At 35.4% G+C, this 19,106-nt stretch overlaps 1 pseudogene; it reads left to right on the plus strand.

Moving 5' to 3' along the window:
* The first annotated feature begins 1,259 nt into the window (after positions 1-1,259).
* Positions 1,260-19,106, plus strand: part of LOC107160980 — a 52,660-nt pseudogene continuing 34,813 nt past the window's right edge.

Consider the following 19,106-nt stretch of genomic DNA (forward strand, 5'->3'; position numbering starts at 1 on the left):
GTGGCCTATTGACCACCTCTCTGCCATTCCAGAGGAATTCCTTACAGTAACAGTACAGAGAACAGAACATTATTTCACTACTGTCCTGGAGAGGAGTATATGTGTTCCTTGCTAGGCCACCTCTAGGTCTTCAGAAGACATCTCCCTTAAGCAAACCCCAGATGTTATAACAGCACCACTTACCTATGGAGACTTCCTCCACCAAATGCTTGATAATTGTTTTAGGGAAGCAATTCACTTCAACACTTTGAGGAACTGAAGGCTCACTCCAGGGCCATGGAATGTCTCAAGGTTCACACCCCATAGAGTGGATCTTCAGCCTGGAGCCACAGAGCAAAGGACTGGCTTCAGAATTTTTGGCAGTCTGATCTTGAAGTCCAATCTCACACTCTGGTCTCATTGGGAACTCCAAAATGTTAAACCATGATGCAAAGAAAAGACCACCTTTTCTTTGTGGCACACTCACATATCTCCTATTAAAGTCAAATTAAAGCAATCTTATAATTTTGACTGGCCAGATTGTCTCTCCCCAAATCCACCAAAACAGAAGACAGGAGCAGCTCTCTAGGAGCACAGCTTTGGAGCACAGCTTTACAGCACAGAAAGTTACACAAAGGGGGGGGGGATATAAGGAACTTTCAGATGACAAAATTTTGACAAGCATAACACAAAGGCTGGTTATTATTTTAGCTGGCCCTGGCATTAGAATATATGAAGGTCCTTAGAGCTTCAGAGAGGGTCATTATCTGGCCAGTAAGAGCCAGGATTTATGAGGTGCCATGAAAGTTTTAGAAATGGTTGTTATCTGGTTAAGGAAAGCTGGGAATGGGTAGGTTCAAGGCATGGGCAGGCATTCAAAGCAAGCTTAGAAATTGTAATATTTTATAGTAAAACTGATATTAGGTTTTCATGCCTTTGTGGCAAGATGGCTCCCAATCTTAAGAGAAAATTAGGCGGGCTTTATAAAAATGTGGACAATATTTAGAAGGATTAGGGTTAGGATTAATGATTGAATATGTCAATGATACAATATGAAAATGCAGGGAGTGGCCCTACAAGAATATGTTACCCAAATAGTCTTCCAAATGCCTTCCTAAGCAATGACATGAAATTAGCATCACCCCAAATCAAACACAGAGAGGGAAGAAGAATGATATTTGCAATGGAGTATCTGGAATGGGATATGCTCAAGAGCTCACAAGGACTGATCTTGCAGAGAAGTGTGTAAAAGTAAGGTAGACGGTAAGTCCTCCACAAACATGGAGGTGAGCTGACCTAACACTTTCTTGACAGCCTGCTTCTGAGTTTTTGGTACTTGGAATTTATATTGCTGTCAGGAGCATTGGTCTTCTTGGCATTGGCACCATCACAGCTGGATCTCTGTTATTGTGATCTGAAAGACATTGTTTTCTCTTTCCAATGTGCTTGAGGCAGCACAGTTGAATCCTCTTCCTAGAGGTGAACCGGGGCCACTGGGAGCTGAATTTCTTTCTGTGTGCATTGTGTAGCCATTGAGATATCCTCAAATTTTCCCTGTGGTTCAAACTCCACCATAGGGATTTGGTATTTGCTTTAAGAAGAATATGAAGGTCAATTGGGACATGGTGCTGGAGAGCATGAAATCACAGGTGGTGAATCAAGCTCTGCAGGAGAAAACACTGCCCTGTTTTCTTTCTTATTTCAGACTAGAAACCTGATTCTCAGCGTAGATCCTACCAATACCCAAAATAACATGCCTTCACATATGGCAGTCTACTGGCTTCAGGATGTCAGAAACATACTGTTTAGAAGGCAATGCAAAAGATACATGGCCTTGTCACATATTTCTTGGCCAACACCTACTCTCTTTTGCCCCAGGTCCTTCATCAGTAGTCTAAAACTTCCTGGATCTGTTATCTCCAGGATTTTCATGAGTTGTGGTCAATGAATTCCCACTGTAATTCTGTCATGATGAGAAATGAAAGCTTCTAAGGTGCTCCAGAGGTACCAGGTCATGGGAATTCGATAATTTTGAGACTATAGGCATAGGTATATTTCAACAATGAATCAGGTGGCTAGGGAAGGTTTGGACTGAGACAGGGGCCAAGAAGTGGTGAGCGTCATCCTTTAGAATTAACGTATATAGAACATATATAGAACACATGCAGAGAGGGCTTTCCACATCACATCCCCAAAGCCACATGCAGCCAATCCAATGGGTCAAAAATTGGAGGAACATGCATGCTTCAGGCTCTCACCTTGGCTCACAAGGCTCTATAAAGAATAATGTATAAAATCAAAGCTGAGATTCCTAAAGTGATGGAGAAATACACACTGGGCCTTGCTCTCATTTTCCAAGGACACCTCTGATGCTGTGGTTCCTGAAATGCCAACACAATTCACTGTAATACTTCTTGGGTAAGCCCAGAAGACAGTTCTCTGGTGAGATTCCCACCACTGTTACATCTGAGGTTTACCCAACTATCTCTTTCAACCACAACACAAATGACCATAATTCATACTGGAACCCTCCCTTATAGCCCAAGTCCTCTCATCTCTTCCTTGTAAGCAACCACCTTAAAAATTTGGCTGAAGGTTTCCATACCTACACAAGTCCAGGATTGTTTTAAATGGAAGTACCCATGCTTCTTGTTTGCCTAAAGTCATGGTGGGTTAGATAACTTTCCTGAGAATGAGGGAAGTTGAAATGGGCTCAGAGTTAACACTTCCCTTCAACCCAAATGAGATGTCTAGTTTTTGCCAATGGTAAGGTTTTTGTTGTTGTTGTTTTGTTTTGACTTATGTGATTTTAAGCTAGAAAAACTAAAACACTTAAGTTTTAGTTACTTAAGGGCAAGGGCAAACACATGCGATGGACCTAAATGGTCATTGTTCTAATTCTATAAATGTCTGAAATCCTACATGATGCAATGGAGAATCTTCACCCAATTTTTTTTAAAAAAAATAACATTACTTTGGGATGGATAAACAATACATTTAATTATTTTAAGTGTTGTCAAGAATCTCAAATAGTGCCTTACACAGGTGAGACAAGTGCTTTAGCACTGAGAAACAGATGCAGCCCATTTAATCAAATTTATAAAGTTATTCTCCTGAGGCATCACAAAAGAGAACCCTGAGGCAAAGGACTTCCTTATCTGAGGAGAGCAGAACAACAGCAAATAATAAAAGCTCTGGACAGAGTTTTTTTTTTTTTTTTTTTTTTTTTTTTTTTTTTTAACAGAACCAAAGCTATGGCAATAATTTTCTTCAATTGCTTATCCTGCTTGAATCCTGAAAATCTTACCTTCTACAGTGATTTCTGAGTTTCACAGTGATGCTCATGTAGCCCATATATTGCCATTTCAGAGGGTTTGGAGATGGTAAACATTTTTACACAAATCCACCAGCACCATCTCTGTAGTGGCCAAATTTAAGGAAATATACACAAATAAATAAACATTGTAGGTCTTTCCCATCCACAAGGCAAGTAGCTGTCCATTCATTAATATGCTAGGATGAGTGCTGGGAATGTTTTATTAGACAGAACACATCCACTGTTGCATTCTTTTTTCTTCTTTAAAGGATGTCACATGAAGATAGATATATCAACACTGAAATAATAGCCTTCAGCATAACAGCTTACTACAATTTAGTCAAATAAAAATGAAACAAATGCTTTCCCCTTCATATTCTTAGGCAATGTAAGACAAAAACACATGTCCACAAATACGCACACACACACAGACACACACACCCCTGGAGAGGGCCTGTGTCCATCCACAGTGTCATCTGACTGGTGTGTTAAACTTTGTTCACCTATAATAGCCTCTTTTGTATCAGCTCCAGTATCTTTGGGCAAACTCACCAGTGTTTTCAGGACCCAGTCATGATCCTGTGTTTTCATTGTCAGGAAATGCCCCTTCTCAGTGCTTTTGTGAAATTTGGCCATCCACATTTCTGTAGATACAAAGAAATTAGGACTCTGTACTTGCTGAGACCAAACAAGTGAGAAGACTGGAACTGTTTCTGCCTCTGGGTGCCTAGCTACCTGATTTCTTAGTTCAGAGAATTTCATCACTAAGAAAGTGAGTTGAGGTCACTCAACTGAAGGAAGTGAGATAAGGTCACTTCCTTGGCAACCACTCTCTCCTATCAGGTGTTTCCAAGGACCCCATGAGAAGGAGGGTGCATTATTCTTTCTGTGACATTTTTAAAAGTTGACAAACTTAGACCAACACACCCAGAATCAGGTATCCAGGTATGCCTGGTTCTGTCCATCTTCCCTAGATTGAGAAGATAGAGCTTCATTAAAACTCATCCTGTCATTCTGATTATGTTTTTTTTTAACCTTGAAAATATCCTCTCAGGGCCTACGTAGCTTTTTTCATATTCCCCAGGGATTATTCTGGCATCTACATTTGAGGTTATCAGCAGATCTAAGATTCCCTATATACTTCTACAGCTACATCAACTCTATATATGCTCTTATGTGAAATTCGATTGAGATAATAGAGTTAGCTTAGTGTTAACATGACATTCTGGTTAGGGTGAGAAGTCATTCCAGAGGAAGAATATTGGTATTGGGAAACATGAATATTCATAAGAATACATCAGTGAAAATCTTGAGCCAAAACATGAAACTATGTATTATGTGAATCATAGAAGGACATTAGGTGGGAAATTTTGATACATATTGAATTTTTCGACATGCTGATGTATCTTATAAGTCAAGAAATGATGACACAGGAAGTGAACCATTGATAATTGAATATCTAAGTCAATATTCACTTATATGTGCACAGTATGTAGGTTTTCAATGTATATTTAGGAAGAAGAATGAGTTAATTAGTATTAAATTTTCTTTTCCAATAGGTTTTTTGTTAGATAGTGCATGTGATTGTCTGCCCACATGAGGATTCCTAATAAGGTACATTGGAAAATATGTATAAAATTTCATAAAATACACTATTTCTGAGATATAACAATGTATCTATGAGTTATGTGATTATTAGTATTTTTTAAAGGGGAATAGCAGAATATAGAATATGAAGAAGATACAAAATCTTCAGGCACCAATAACATTGAATATTGAATGTATTACTCAAGAGACACATCTGTGTTCATAGGAATACTGGATATTACTTCAAATTCAATTTTGGTATAAACATAAGTTCAAGATTTGTATTGAATTTTCTGTCAGTAACTTTAATGCTATGAAATGAAAATTTATATCAGGTAACATGTGTATTTTTTCACCATATCTCTGAAAATGTTTAAAATCTATAGTGCTTTTATATGAATATATGATGTGTTCCATGTATATCAATTTATCCTTTGATAATGCATAAATATATCCTAGGATAAATATATAATATATTTCATGAAAATTTAAAAAGAAAAAAATTAAATTATGTTTTACATATACATGGAATCTGATATTTATGTTCAGGCATGAATTCAAAATTACTCTAATTCCTTTGGTAATATGAGGTTTAGTATTGCATAATGAGTTTGTTCAGGTTTTGATAACAGATTGCATATATTTTCCAAAATTAAGTATGATTAAAAGAATGTTCATTTTAAAATGAGTAGAAAAACATGTATGGATATATGTGTTCAGAAACAAGAATTTACTTAAAGGCAATCATATGTACATTGATTTTTGAACTTGGGGTTGAATTTATGTATCTCATGTTGAATATAAACTAATTTAAATGCTAATGTATAAGTGATAAGGAAAGTATACGTAAAATGTCCATCCCATCTAGTATGAATATACATAATTTGATGATAAAGTATGTATAGTTACAGTGGTTATATTAGGGTTTCTATTCAATATTGAATGGGCTTAGTATGAGTAGTTTTAAATGATTATTATACCAAGAAATGTGAATATTCTTTTATTGAACTTGTGAACATATGCAAAAGGATCCATATACATGCACATACTGGTTTATTGATGAAGGTCTGTTTAGGCTGAATTTTGAATTTTTATTTCAGTCCAAATTTATTCTTAGTGTTGTGGTTAAAGAATTGGTACCTTCCAACATTAGAAAACTCATTGGAATGTACATTCCAATGTGAAGCAATTTATAATGAGAGAGAGAGAGAGAGAGAGAGAGAGAGAGAGAGAGAGAGAGAGAAATTTGACACAGGATATTATGCATTTTCTCAATTTGAAGATTCCTGAATAAATATCATAATGAATATGTAAATATTTTGGTAAGACATACCAATCAAAGTGGAAAAAGTAAGTCAAAATTCATAAAGCCTCATATGGTCTAACTGTATTTCTTTTATATTAGGTTAATTATATCAATAATATTAGGAAATATAGATAATATTTTCTAGGGTTAGGGTTAAGGATTGAATATGTCGATGATAAAAACATGAAAATGCACAGAATGTGCATGTGAGCATGTGTTACACACATATACTTCTATATTCCATCCTAAGCAATGAGATAAATTTATCATTGCCCCAAATGAAATACTTTTAGGAAAGAATAAAATATGTGTGATGGTATATCTGAAATGGAAAATTCTCAGGAGCTCACAATGTTGGAGGTGGCAAAGAAGAGTATAAAAGTAGGGTAAAGAGTACACATCCCACATAGATAGAGGTGTACTGGCCTATAGTTTCTTGACAACCTGCCTCTGTTTTTTTTTGTTTGTTTGTTTTGTTTTGTTTTTGTAATTTACATTGCTGTCAGGAGTGTTGACAGCAATATAAATATCAACACTTATATTATTGTCTCCAGGAATGTTGTTTCCCATTGGAGTGAGATCACAACAACTGGATCTCCATTGTGTGAACTGGAATACATTGTTTTCAATTTCCAATGGGCACAAGGCAGCAAAGTCTTATCCTCTTCCTGGGATTGAACTGTGAACAGTGTGAGCTGAATGTTTCCCTGTGTGGATTTTGCAGGTATTGGGCCATTCTCCATTTCTCACTGAGGTTCTTCTTGCATTACAGGGAATTTGGTATTTATTTCAAGACATACAATGATCATACTTCAACTGTATAAAAGCAGTCTTTAACTCTAGAAATAGTACTAGATTTTTCTCCTGAAATGTCTTCTCAGGACCCACCATTTTACAACACTCCTAAGAAACTATTTTAATAAAGATTACTATAATGTTCAGAGATCACAAAGTAATTTCATAATCTAGCCACAGACAATTGTGTTAATGTGAATAATAAAAAATGTTCTGTAAAAACACTTTTATAAGTATTTGTCCATAGTGCATTAATTGTAAAGAAGGAGTCAGTTGGGCAAATTATTTTTGACCCATGACTTTATTTGATTACCTAAACTATTAAAAATTCTTAATAAAATTTATAATATTTCCCTGGAAGCCATACTGGTATATGGTGTGTAAAAAAGATAAAAATTTATGTCTTTGAGAGTAAGATTTTTTTTAAAGAAATACTATGGGTTCTGGTTTATTAGGTAGAAATAATATAATATACAGATCATATCATTTTGATGAGATATAACAGTATGCATCAAACATTTACATTTCTTTGTGATTTCAGTGGAAATTTCAAATAAAAGATAATTGAAACATTTCAGGTTGTATGTGTGTGTGTTTTAAAAAAGCAACCTATGAATTGTGAAGAAATAATTAAGTATAACCTAAATCTGTCTGAGATAGAACATTTCTTTTTTTCTTCAATATAGACCCTGAAACCATTGTTGCTCACCTAAATTGTAATTTCTGACTCTCAGATTGGAGGTAAGAAGCAGACAAAGGTAAGATACAGACAAATAAAGGCAAGAGTCACCCAGTAGGTGAGAATATCAAGGAGTTGAGGTGTAAAAAGTCTGCCCAGCTAGTTAGAAGATGTACTCTAAAGTCTACTGCTCTCATTTCCATGAGCTATTTCTTCAAGTAATAATCATTTTTAAATCTTCAAACTCCAATATTTTCATAGACAAGATACTGTACAGGGGAATTAATTTGACTATATATTTCTTAATGGCCATTTCTGGAAGCACCACAATAAAAATAGTTTATTTTTATCCACTTAATCAGTCGACTTAATCCTTATTACAACTTTGTAATGTAGATAACAATAATATTTTTATTTTAAAAGATGGAAAACTAAGATAGTAATATCAAGTGATGTGACTAACTTTACATGACATATAACTAATGGAACTGAAATTTTAACCAAGGCAATTTAGCTCCAGAGTCCACATTCTGAAGTCCTTTTGCATATTATCTTCAAGGAGGAGGAGCCCAGGTAACTATCAGGTTACTCAGATAGAAAAAAAATACAGGCAGAAGTGAACACAATGCATAGAACTTAAATACATGGCTTGTGCCTTTATTAATTACCTGCTGCTCCTCACCTTTAACTTTGAAGGCAAATTGCTTTCTAAAATGGTGTCCCATCAATATCCCTTATACCAAGCAACAATGCCCAAACTAAGTTGTGCTTTTTTGGCTTTAGCTCATTTTCTCTGTATAACTATAAACAGCATTTTCTTGAATGGAACTAGTAATCAAATAGGTTCCTTATCTTGTCCTCAAGTCGTTTAGAGCACTTGGCACATTTAGCCTCTGCCTAAAATTATTTACAAATGTGGTTTATCACTGATTATTAGATGAAAGTCCTGATGGCAAGAAACAAATTTTGTTCAACTTTGATGAACAACAGCTTATACCCAATATGTTCTCATTAAAACTTAATTGGCTTGAACATAGAATACAGTGCTTCTTGAAGTATTTTTTTTAATTTTTTTACTCATCTCTTAATTGTCTTCATTTGTCATCCCAGTGGCATCTTTATTATCTCTTTCTTTTACATTAATACTTTTAAAGTTGACATTTATCTTAAAAGAAAAAAATATATATTTTTGCATGTGGAAAATTAATGTAATTTACTATAAAAAGAAAACAATGAAAAGTTATGTAATTCCTATAATAGGTAATGCTTGTGCATAACCTAACATTCTATTTATTACACATACCACACTACAGAATACTTCTTTGCATTATTTTTATTGAGGTAAAATTCTCATGACAAAAATAATGGCTTTAAAATGAACAATTCAATTCAGGGTATCTAGTGCATTCATAATGTTGTGAAATCATGCTTTCTATTTTATTGCAAAATATAGCCATCACCCCAAGAGAAGAATCATACCCATCAAGAAATTGATCCCCATTCTCGTCTGTCTGCCCTTTGGCTGCAGTGAATAGTGCTACCCTGTACAGAGTTTTACATATGTGTAAATTTGTTTCAGTTATTAATTTTCAATTCTTTTGAGTTTGTATCAAGGAGTAGAATATGATTAATCATATTAATCATATTAATTAGAATATTATTAATCATATTAATCATAAGATTAATTCTATGTTGAAATTTTTGAGGAAACACTTTTTATATTTTTTGTGCAACATTCTTTGTATGTTTGATTCAAAACAACACTTGGGGTCAAAAAGAATCCCACCAGAATGTATATACCTAAACCTATGGCATACAAGAAAGTAGGATAATTCTCAACATGCTTATGAAAAAGCAGACTTCAAATAATTTTTATCATATTTGTGTGATAATTGTTTTCTTTAGAGCTAGTCTTTCTATAAGAGTAGTAGATGATTCAGGCAATTACTATATTTGGTCTTTATATCTATCTAAAGATACATAACTGATTTTATCATCCCCTTGTATTAACATTTCTCTCACAATATGTACCTTTATATTTTAAAAGTTTTATTTTTATCTATTAACCCATGTTGACTTGAACAATGAAAGAGGAAGAAAAAACCAAGCACAGGTTTTATCCCAATTCACAATTATGTGCAAACATGTTGTATATTTAATTATTACTACTTTCTGAAATAGGATTTTACTGTATCCGTATAAAATGCAGTAACAGGGCTTGGGTTATGGCTCTTTGGCAGAGTGCTTGCCTGGAATGTGTGAGGCACTGGGTTTGATCCTCAGCTTCAATTAGAAAAAAATAAATAAAATAAAGTTATCTAAAACTAAATATGTTTTTTATGAAGCAACTCTTTCTTGGGCATACCTGAGTACTGCACCAGTAATTCATCACTTAGTCTGGATAGGGTGTTGTCACCTACTCTAGTCTTAACTTCAGTAATAACATCTATATAATTTAAGTATGGCACAACCAGGCATGTTCTTTTTTCTAACAAGCATTAGAAAAAGTAGCAAATCTATTCAAATTGTGTCTGTTTGTCTACTTCTAATAGAATGTATACCTTACCTAAGAAAATGGTGACCTAAAAAGGGCTATTTTTTAAAGCTGCACAAACTATCCTCACACATTTTATTTCCAAAGAAAGAGGAAGTTTCCACCTCATCTGCAAATGAAAAAAGAATAAACTCCTCAGAAAAATTTGAAACTGAATGAACTTTTCTAATAAATATGAAGGTCTATTCTTCCTAACTTCTGAAGAGAAAAGTTAAGTGTCTTTGGGGAGCATCTTATAGAATCCAAGCTGTAAAGACAAGTATGTTAAGGTGGGCTCATAATCACTTACACTTTGCAACATCTTCCACTTGGAGATGCATTCATTCTGTGATTTCATAAAACATTTTGTGTTTGAAGAATAACCATCTCTAATTTAAACAGTATGTTACATTTATTCCTAAATGCAAACAAGCATGTCATACCCTAGAATGTTTTAAACCCAACTGGTGAATGAATAATTTTCCTTTTTTAATATGGAGATTATCATACCATTCTTCTATTTACCCTAAATCTGAGCTAAAACATATTTACCCATGTTTCCTAATGCAAGTATCCATTAATGTCTACAAAAATAGCATATGCATAAGAAGCTGTAAAAAAAAAACAAGAATTTTCTATCTGAATATTACCATCACTGGCTCACACAAATAATAGGCATGAGTTTCAATTAAAGAACAGAATATTGGGCTAGAGTTGTGACTCAGCAGTAGAGCACTCACCTAGTATGTGTGAGGCCCTGGGATCAATCCTCAAAACCACATAGAAAGAAAGAAAGAAAGAAAGAAAGAAAGAAAGAAAGAAAGAAAGATATTGTGCCCAACTACAACTAAAAAACAAATAATTAAAAAAGAACAAAACATTGGAATATAAACTTGTCCTCAAACAAATTACTTTGAAAATCAGTCCAAGACATAATAAAATAATTTAAGAATACACATAGCCAGGCATGGTGGTGCACACCTGCAATCCTAGAGGCTCCGGATGCTGAGGCTGGAGGATCTGGAGTTCAAAGCCAACCTCAGCAAATCAGTGAGGCTCTTAGTAACCTAATGAGACCCTTTCCATGAATAAATATTTTGAAAAGGGCTGTGAATGTGGCTTAGTGTTTAAGTACCCCTAGGTTCAATTGCCTGGGGGAGAGAGAGAGAGAGAGAGAGAGAGAGAGAGAGAAGAAAGAAATTTAAAAGTGAAATCTGATAATATATGTAAATTGCCTAGCACCAGACACATTTAACAAATAGAAGCTTAGATCCTACAAGATCAGCTGGCTTACCTTGGAATTCATGAATCTTGTTTTATTCCCCTATTTTAGCAATATTCAGCTTTATCTAATATATTCTAATACACTCTAATACATTCAGCTTTATCTAATATATATATATATATATATATATATATATATATATATATATATATATATATATAGTGTGTGTGTGTGTGTGTGTGTGTGTTTTATTAAGTTATAAGCACCTCTGTAGGCACTCAAAGCTTTTAAAATAAAATGTAATTTGAATTTTTTATGTAGCCTTATATAACTTACCTTTTATAAAATTCACCTGGCATAAGTGTAAAATTCAATGGTTTTTAGTAATTTTGTAGAGTTATGAAAATAATACTATAATAGTTTTAGAAAATTTCCATGTTTTCCCAAAGATTTTCCAAATCCATTTACTCTCAGTCCCCACACTGCAGATTTTGTAAGGTATTAGTTTTGCTTTTTCATTCAAGAATGATAGGTGTGAGAGGGAGGAGACATTTAAGGACCTAAGGCCAGAGGCTAGGATCTCTCTCTTTTTTTTTCCTCCCTACTTTTTATTTATCCAGGTTATATTTATTGAACACTCAGTATGTACCATATATCCAACTGTCCTCTGCCAGTTCAATGCCATTCATGAAAAAGGCTGTCACGTATAGTTTGCTAGTGTAGTTTAGTTGTTAAAACACCTAAGTTTTATTTTAGTCTACAGGGGACATTTCTGAAATGGTTTCATATATAATTTAAAATTTAAACACATAGAAGAGAAAAAAATAACAAGCACAAGTAATATCTCCTTATTTTACATGGTGCTCTACTAATTACTAAGTACTTTAATGTCCTTGATTTAATTAATTTACTTTATTTTTTATCTCTACCTTACCAAGAAGGAAATTGAGATCAAGCAATAGACTGTCAAAAGCAAATCTAGGATTCAAAACTAAGAATATAAAGACAAATATGGGAGAATACTGATAACTAAGAGTGAAGGTAGTGAAGGTGTAGGATGTAGAGATATAGAAGAGAGACAAATACACAGAGATCCCATATGATCACAGAGATCACATAGTATACTCATATGAAGAAGCTTCCCGTTCTTCCTCACATGCAGGAAGAACTGCTCAATTCTTTGGGATTCTAACACATTTCCCTAAAGAATATTTGAAATGTAGTGTCTTAATTTTTATCAACTATAGGCATAATAGTGTCATCCCTTAAAAATAGTCTTGCAAGTGAAATATGGAGGCTCATAGAAATATTTAACTAGATCTAATAAGGAGAGAAAAACCACACAGTAATTTGAACTGGGAGTTGCACATAAGAAATTAACTATGGTGGATAATTGGAATAACAGGGAATTAGAGTGTTTATAAATTGTCTAGTAATAGATAATTCTTTTAAAAATAAAGAATTCGGGTATTTGGAGCAACTACCACCCCCAGGGCCTAGATAGAATACCCAAGGAAGTACCTCCTAGACAAGGCTGAGATCACACTTTATTATAGAGGGTGCAGTTATAGCTCAATAAAGGGCAGAAAAACTGCTGTGGTGCTCATTCACTGGAATTTGTCAGAAAGCTCTGATCTAGAACCTGATTCAAATGCTCCTCCTTAAAATTATCCTACTAGAAGCACTCTGCTACAAAGCTGTGTCTGGGGTCACCAGGAGAAGATATGGACGAATGGGTAAAGAAAGTATGCACTAGTGAAGACATTCAAGGAACACCATGCTGAAAGAATACACAGAAAAAGGGGGTGGTGGACATGACAACATGACTTTCCTGCCTGATATGTCATTTCACCACTCCCTACTGATAAAATATCAGAGCTAAGGAAATAAATTTTATAATTGGTTCAGGTACATTTCACAAAGCAGGCAGAAAAAGTGATTTTGAATTTGGAACATGATATATAAATAACTGACACAATGGCTAATGGAGAAATACAGTTTTTAAGCAATAGTCTTATTATAGCCTAGCTAAGATCAAATATCTGTTTACCAAGTCTACTTTCTAGACAAATTCTCTAGGATAATAATTGTATATTTGTGTTACCTTGATTCTATTGCTTCATACAATATAAATTATTCCTCAAAATAGACTTTTGATATGTTAAAGTGGTCCTCATCATCCAAATATTTTTATGACTGCTAACTCATTTTGTACTTGTAGGGTGGTAACTATTAACTCCATTTGATGAATGGGCACATAAACTACAAATGCTAAAGTTAACCTAAATTCACAGAGATATTTGTCTGTGCCCTTGCCCAACACAGACCAACCTACAGTCTTATGTTCACTCTTCTATTTGACCAAATAAATACAACCAAGAATACCTTTCTGGCTAGAACCCATTCTTTTCAGAAAATCCTAACCTATTAGTGGGCATTGTGAATGGGTTTAGACAGCATCTTATCCTGCTCCAGTCTCTGAAAATTGCCACAAGATAAATTTGATTTACTTCAATAAAAAAGCATGTTTGAGAATCTTGCAATATTATAACATTATATGCAAGATTATAACTGACAATGTATTTCCTTGCAAAGAAAATAGAAAGGGACATTATTATTGTCTAGGGATGAGTATAAAAGTGAATTTAAGAAAATTTAAAAATATGTGTGTGTGTGTGTGTGTGTGTGTGTGTGTGGATGGAAACAACCCAGCATGCACTAAACCAACCGATGGTTCAAAAGTGATCAAAGGAAAATTTACAAAATAGAACATGAGGTGAACATGTTTAGAAACACCATACCAAATCTCATGGGTCACACTAAAAGAACATCTAAATAACAAGGAAATTTATAGCAATGTTTTGCTTATGTAAATAAAACATGGAGAATGTGACAAAAAAAAGAAAGAAAAAGAAAAAAAGAAAAAAAGAACATTAAATACAAATAGTAGAGAAAAAAGAAAAGACTGTGACATAGAAATAAAGTGAAATAATAAGTACTAAACCAATGGAAAAATATATAATCTGAGTTGGTTTCTGAAGAAAATAAATAAAACATACCTGAAATTAGACCATGTTATGAAAAATAGGACTCAAACAGAATTATAAAAAACAGTAAACACTAAGATTTCTACCATAAAAATATAAAGGATAATAAGGCGTATTAAGGAAATAACCTAGAATAAGTACATACATTCTCCATCACAAACAAGATAACAAGACCAAAACATTAAGAAAGGAAAAAGCAGAATATACCATAAAGTAATAATGTGATTGTTTCCACAGTAGAAAGAATCTCATAAAACAAAAGCCTTGAATTTAGTAGTTTACTTATTAACAACAAAGGATGCCCAATCTTATTAAATTGATCAGCATATTCCAGGAAGGCAAAAGAAATGAAAAAATTTGAAAGAGCTGATATATGGGGGTAGATTCAGATTGAAAAATAAAAGTATTTCTTAACTTCATATGACATGATGTCGTATCTAAAATACCATGAAGACATCCCCCAAACACACACACAGATCTAATAATTTCCGGTATGACTCAGGATACAAAAGCAACAGGAAAATAAGTAGCATTTCTATACACTAATAATGAAACATTATTTCATCTGTAAAAGACATCAAAGAAACAATGCCACGTATAATATACATACAAATTATTTTAAAAATTTCCATAAAAATTGCAGTGACATTGTTCAAAAAATATTCTAAAAATTGTGTGAAAGCATAAATTTCAAGTATCTAAAACAATCTTGAGAAAAAAACACAGAATATTTATTACAAAATTCTTTCCCACTTATTGGTCAACACTTTGCTCATTTCTTTCTGCTCTTAGAACAAATTCTGAATTTGTTATTTTTCTTGGGTCTTGTTAATGATGTGACCCTTTCGAATATGGGTTTATTTTAAGAGGAAAAAAAGCTCCACAACAGACCAATAAATAAGTTGTCTAGTCTCAAACATGCAACCTATCCTAAACCAGCTGAATGATTTTTTGGTAGTCAATGAAAAGTTTACTCTCACATCACTTTTAAACTTCATTATTTAACCTTCCCCATCAAAAAATCTCATTTGTATTGATATATATTAATAAGTACACATACCACTACAAAGTCATTCTAGTGAAGTTTCCTGCTTGGATTTGCAGGTGGGTGATTCCATGAAACCACAGACTTCCAAAGCCAAGCAGCTATTAATTACAGAAGACTGCAGAAGCTCACAGACAATTTTCCTTGGTTGGACTTGAATGTTCTGAATCCAAATGATGTAACAAAAGCCTAAAAACTCCACAGAAGTTTGTCCATGGAGTACGCTCACCTAGGGCTATATATTCCCCTTGGGGGTCAATGTTATTGGTTCACATTTATGCTAATGACAGTTTGGAAAATTACACACACTATTGGTTAGCACTTAAGTATTAACTTGAGTCTGGCTCTGTGCTTACTTTCAATTTCCCCATGGTGGCAGAGACAGGTAAATGTGCTCAGATGCCCCTAGAACCTGGCCTGAACGTGTATGACAGGATAGGCCCCATGACTCACCCCCACCATTTCTATTCCAGTTCACTCCAAACTTAAATTTTATATCAAGAATTAAATTTAAAGTGTATTGGAGTGTGTCTGCTAGTCAGATGAGGGCGTAGGAGGAAGGGCGCTGAGTCGATTTTCTCAACATTTTGCCCTGTCATGCAACTGAGATCCATGCTGTGGACACCATCCATCCCCAAGCCTAGCCACTTGATGGCCTCTGGCACTCTGGGTAGGACCCAGGTACTGTGAAGTTTGGGGGTCTTAGATTGCAGCTGTGCCAGGGCTCTGGAGCCAATGAGGGCACCACAGTGAGGGAGACATCAAGGGATCACCACTCCAGCTACATCTTCATCTGGTGGCAGCTTGAACTCTGCATCATGGCAGTACTGCTCACTAAAGGAGAAATTTGATGTTACTGTGATGCTGCCCACTCTGTGGCAACTGGAGTGTAAATCAGAGCTCAACACCTGATTTTCTAACTTCCTGATCCTTAGAACATAAATTTCCCACTCATTTATGGGTGCCTACTCTTTTGGAATTACAGCAGACATCTTCCAAGCCAAACAGGCCCCAGACAACTCTGGGACCATCATGGCCCCACATTGTAATATTGTCATGAAGATGTGCAATTATAGAGGGTTTCATGATGTTCTTTCTCCTCCCAAGGGCAAAACCTCAGGACAAGAAAACAGATATCAGAAGAATGATAACAGAAACCTAAACACCAAGGTGCAGGAGCTGACTTCTTCAAAAGACTTATGGTTTTGGGCCTTTGTGATCAGAATTCCCATTGCTGGTGGGCTGATTTTAGTCTTTCTGATAAGGCTGGCCCTGTGGTTGCTCCAAAATTGGAACAAGAGATAGCAGAATCAGCAGCAAATGTGCTTTCCTTTGCACTACAGCTTTTATGGACATCATTCCAAAAAGGGGCAAATTCAGGCGAGCCTATGCAACTTTGCAAGACCCTGTCAGAAAATAAAAAGGGTTGGGGATGGAGTTTAGTGGTAGAATTCCCCTCAGATTTATCCCTAGTAACAGAAAAAAAATAAATAAATTAAAATTAAAAATAAATAAAATGAGTGGATAAATGAAAGAACACAAAAATAAATGGATCCCAATTATTCAATGCTTGATTCTCATCTTTTAAAATATGTTGAATTAACTCAATCACTAGAATTAAGAATACTATTAAGGTGGAGTACTGAAAAATTGTTATCTTATGTAAAAGTTTGCTACTAATTTTCCCTTAAGGTGAAAAATGTTGCATAAGTTTTCTAACAATAAACCCCATTTTTTTTGTTACAAGGAATTTAAACAATTCTGACATCTTTCTTGAAAGCAGGAGTAAGATGGTGCTTAAGTTTGTATACTCCATCTTCTCTGAGATAGTGCTTTGCTTCTAGCAGATACTGTGGTGAGCCGTTCTAATTAGACCGTGGCCGCCATTAGAAGATGGCGCCGGCTTCCACTGTGGCCTGTGATAAACAACTCCTAATATGGAGAATTGGCACGCAATCCCTTACCACCCTATGAGAAAGGTCCACGTGGCAGTTTAGGATTGGTATGCTGGAGGCTTTATTAGGCTGTGCTTGGGCGCTCGGCGAGGGGTCGCTAGAAGATGATACATGAATCAAGGCCTGAATAAACTGCTGAAAGAAGAATCCTGTGTCGTGTTTTCCCTTGCCGGCGAGGGGTCGCGGCAGATACTCTACATGTAGTTTTTAAAATGTAAGTGTAATATGCACAGTAATTTGAACACATTTTAAGTGTGTAGTCTGATGAACTTTAGGTACCCCAGTCATGTGTTGCTTGATGACAGAAGGTGTTGTTAGGTTGTTTCTCTATTGTGTAAACTCAATAGAGTGTACTCACACAAACTAAGAAGGCAAAAGTATTACCAGACAATAAAATCTTTGAGGAACCTCAGTTTTACATGTGATCTGTCATCAAACATTCTTATGTGGCATGTTAGTGTATGTTCACTTGATGACTGCCACATAAATTAAAACAGAATCACCCCACATTATCCTTCCAAATATACCTGTTATTTTGACTAGAAATGCATTTTTTTTAAAGAGAGAGAGAGAAAGAGAGAGAGAATTTTTTAATATTTATTTTTTAGTGCCGCAGTTTGGCCCGGCACAATTCACAAGCCACTTGTCAAGCAGAAACGAACTTTATTTTTAGAACACACATGCCACACCACACGAGCTCTTCAGGAATTTCCTCAGAGCCCAAATTCAACCACCGGCTTCCGGCGAGCCTCTCAACCCCCCACTCCTCCTGCTCTTGAGGCCGATTGGCTGGGGTCACGTGGGCGGAGCCAAGAGAGTCCCCCAATTAGCAGCTCCGTGGTCTGAAAGGGTGGGGAAACAGCCCAATGAGCATAACCGCAGAGGAGCCAATCAGCTGGAAGTTTGCTGAGGCCGCTATGAGCCGATCAGTTGGAAATTTGCTGGGGCCGCTAGGGCTGTGGCTCTCAACATTTTCCCCTCTCTGTTTAATTAAATAACAAGCATGTGGCTTAGAGACCATGCCTGCCTTAGGTTGTCCAATACTACATATGGTCCTTACCCGTCATCAGATGAGCTGACCTCAAGGCGTGAGCCTCCTGTCTTAGGTTGGTACCATTGCAATTGGATCTTACCCGTCATTGACTACTGGTCCAGCATACAGCCACACCTGTGGATAGGCCTTTGTACCAGTGGGGGGTGAGTTCTTTGCTTCACCTCTGTTGGCCCCCAAATTTTAGCTGAACAACCATCACAAGCAGAAGGGAGGAGGATACACCAAGCCAATTGACGGCTCCTTTTGGAAAAATTGTACCACCAATGACACCATCAGCAAAAATACCCCAGCCTACCACAAGTCGCTGCACCAACAGATAATTCACAATGCACACAAGTGATACATAGTCAAGGCAAGTTCTGCAAGCAGTTCAGTGATAGCTATTGCAGAAACTGTAGTGTGGTTTTATCTTTGCCTTCAATGGCACTGGTTGAAGATAGGAATTCTGGCAATGATGGATAAAGGAAAAATTATGTAAAATTCCAGCAGGCACTAAAAGAAAACAATTTTCTGAACAATTTACATTATCCTGAACAGAATTATTAAATATAATGAAAAGGAAAGATGAAAGTAAAGAAACAGATC

This window comes from Marmota marmota, unplaced genomic scaffold, assembly GCF_001458135.2.
Source record: "Marmota marmota marmota unplaced genomic scaffold, marMar, whole genome shotgun sequence".
NCBI classification, from domain to species: Eukaryota; Metazoa; Chordata; class Mammalia; order Rodentia; family Sciuridae; genus Marmota; species Marmota marmota.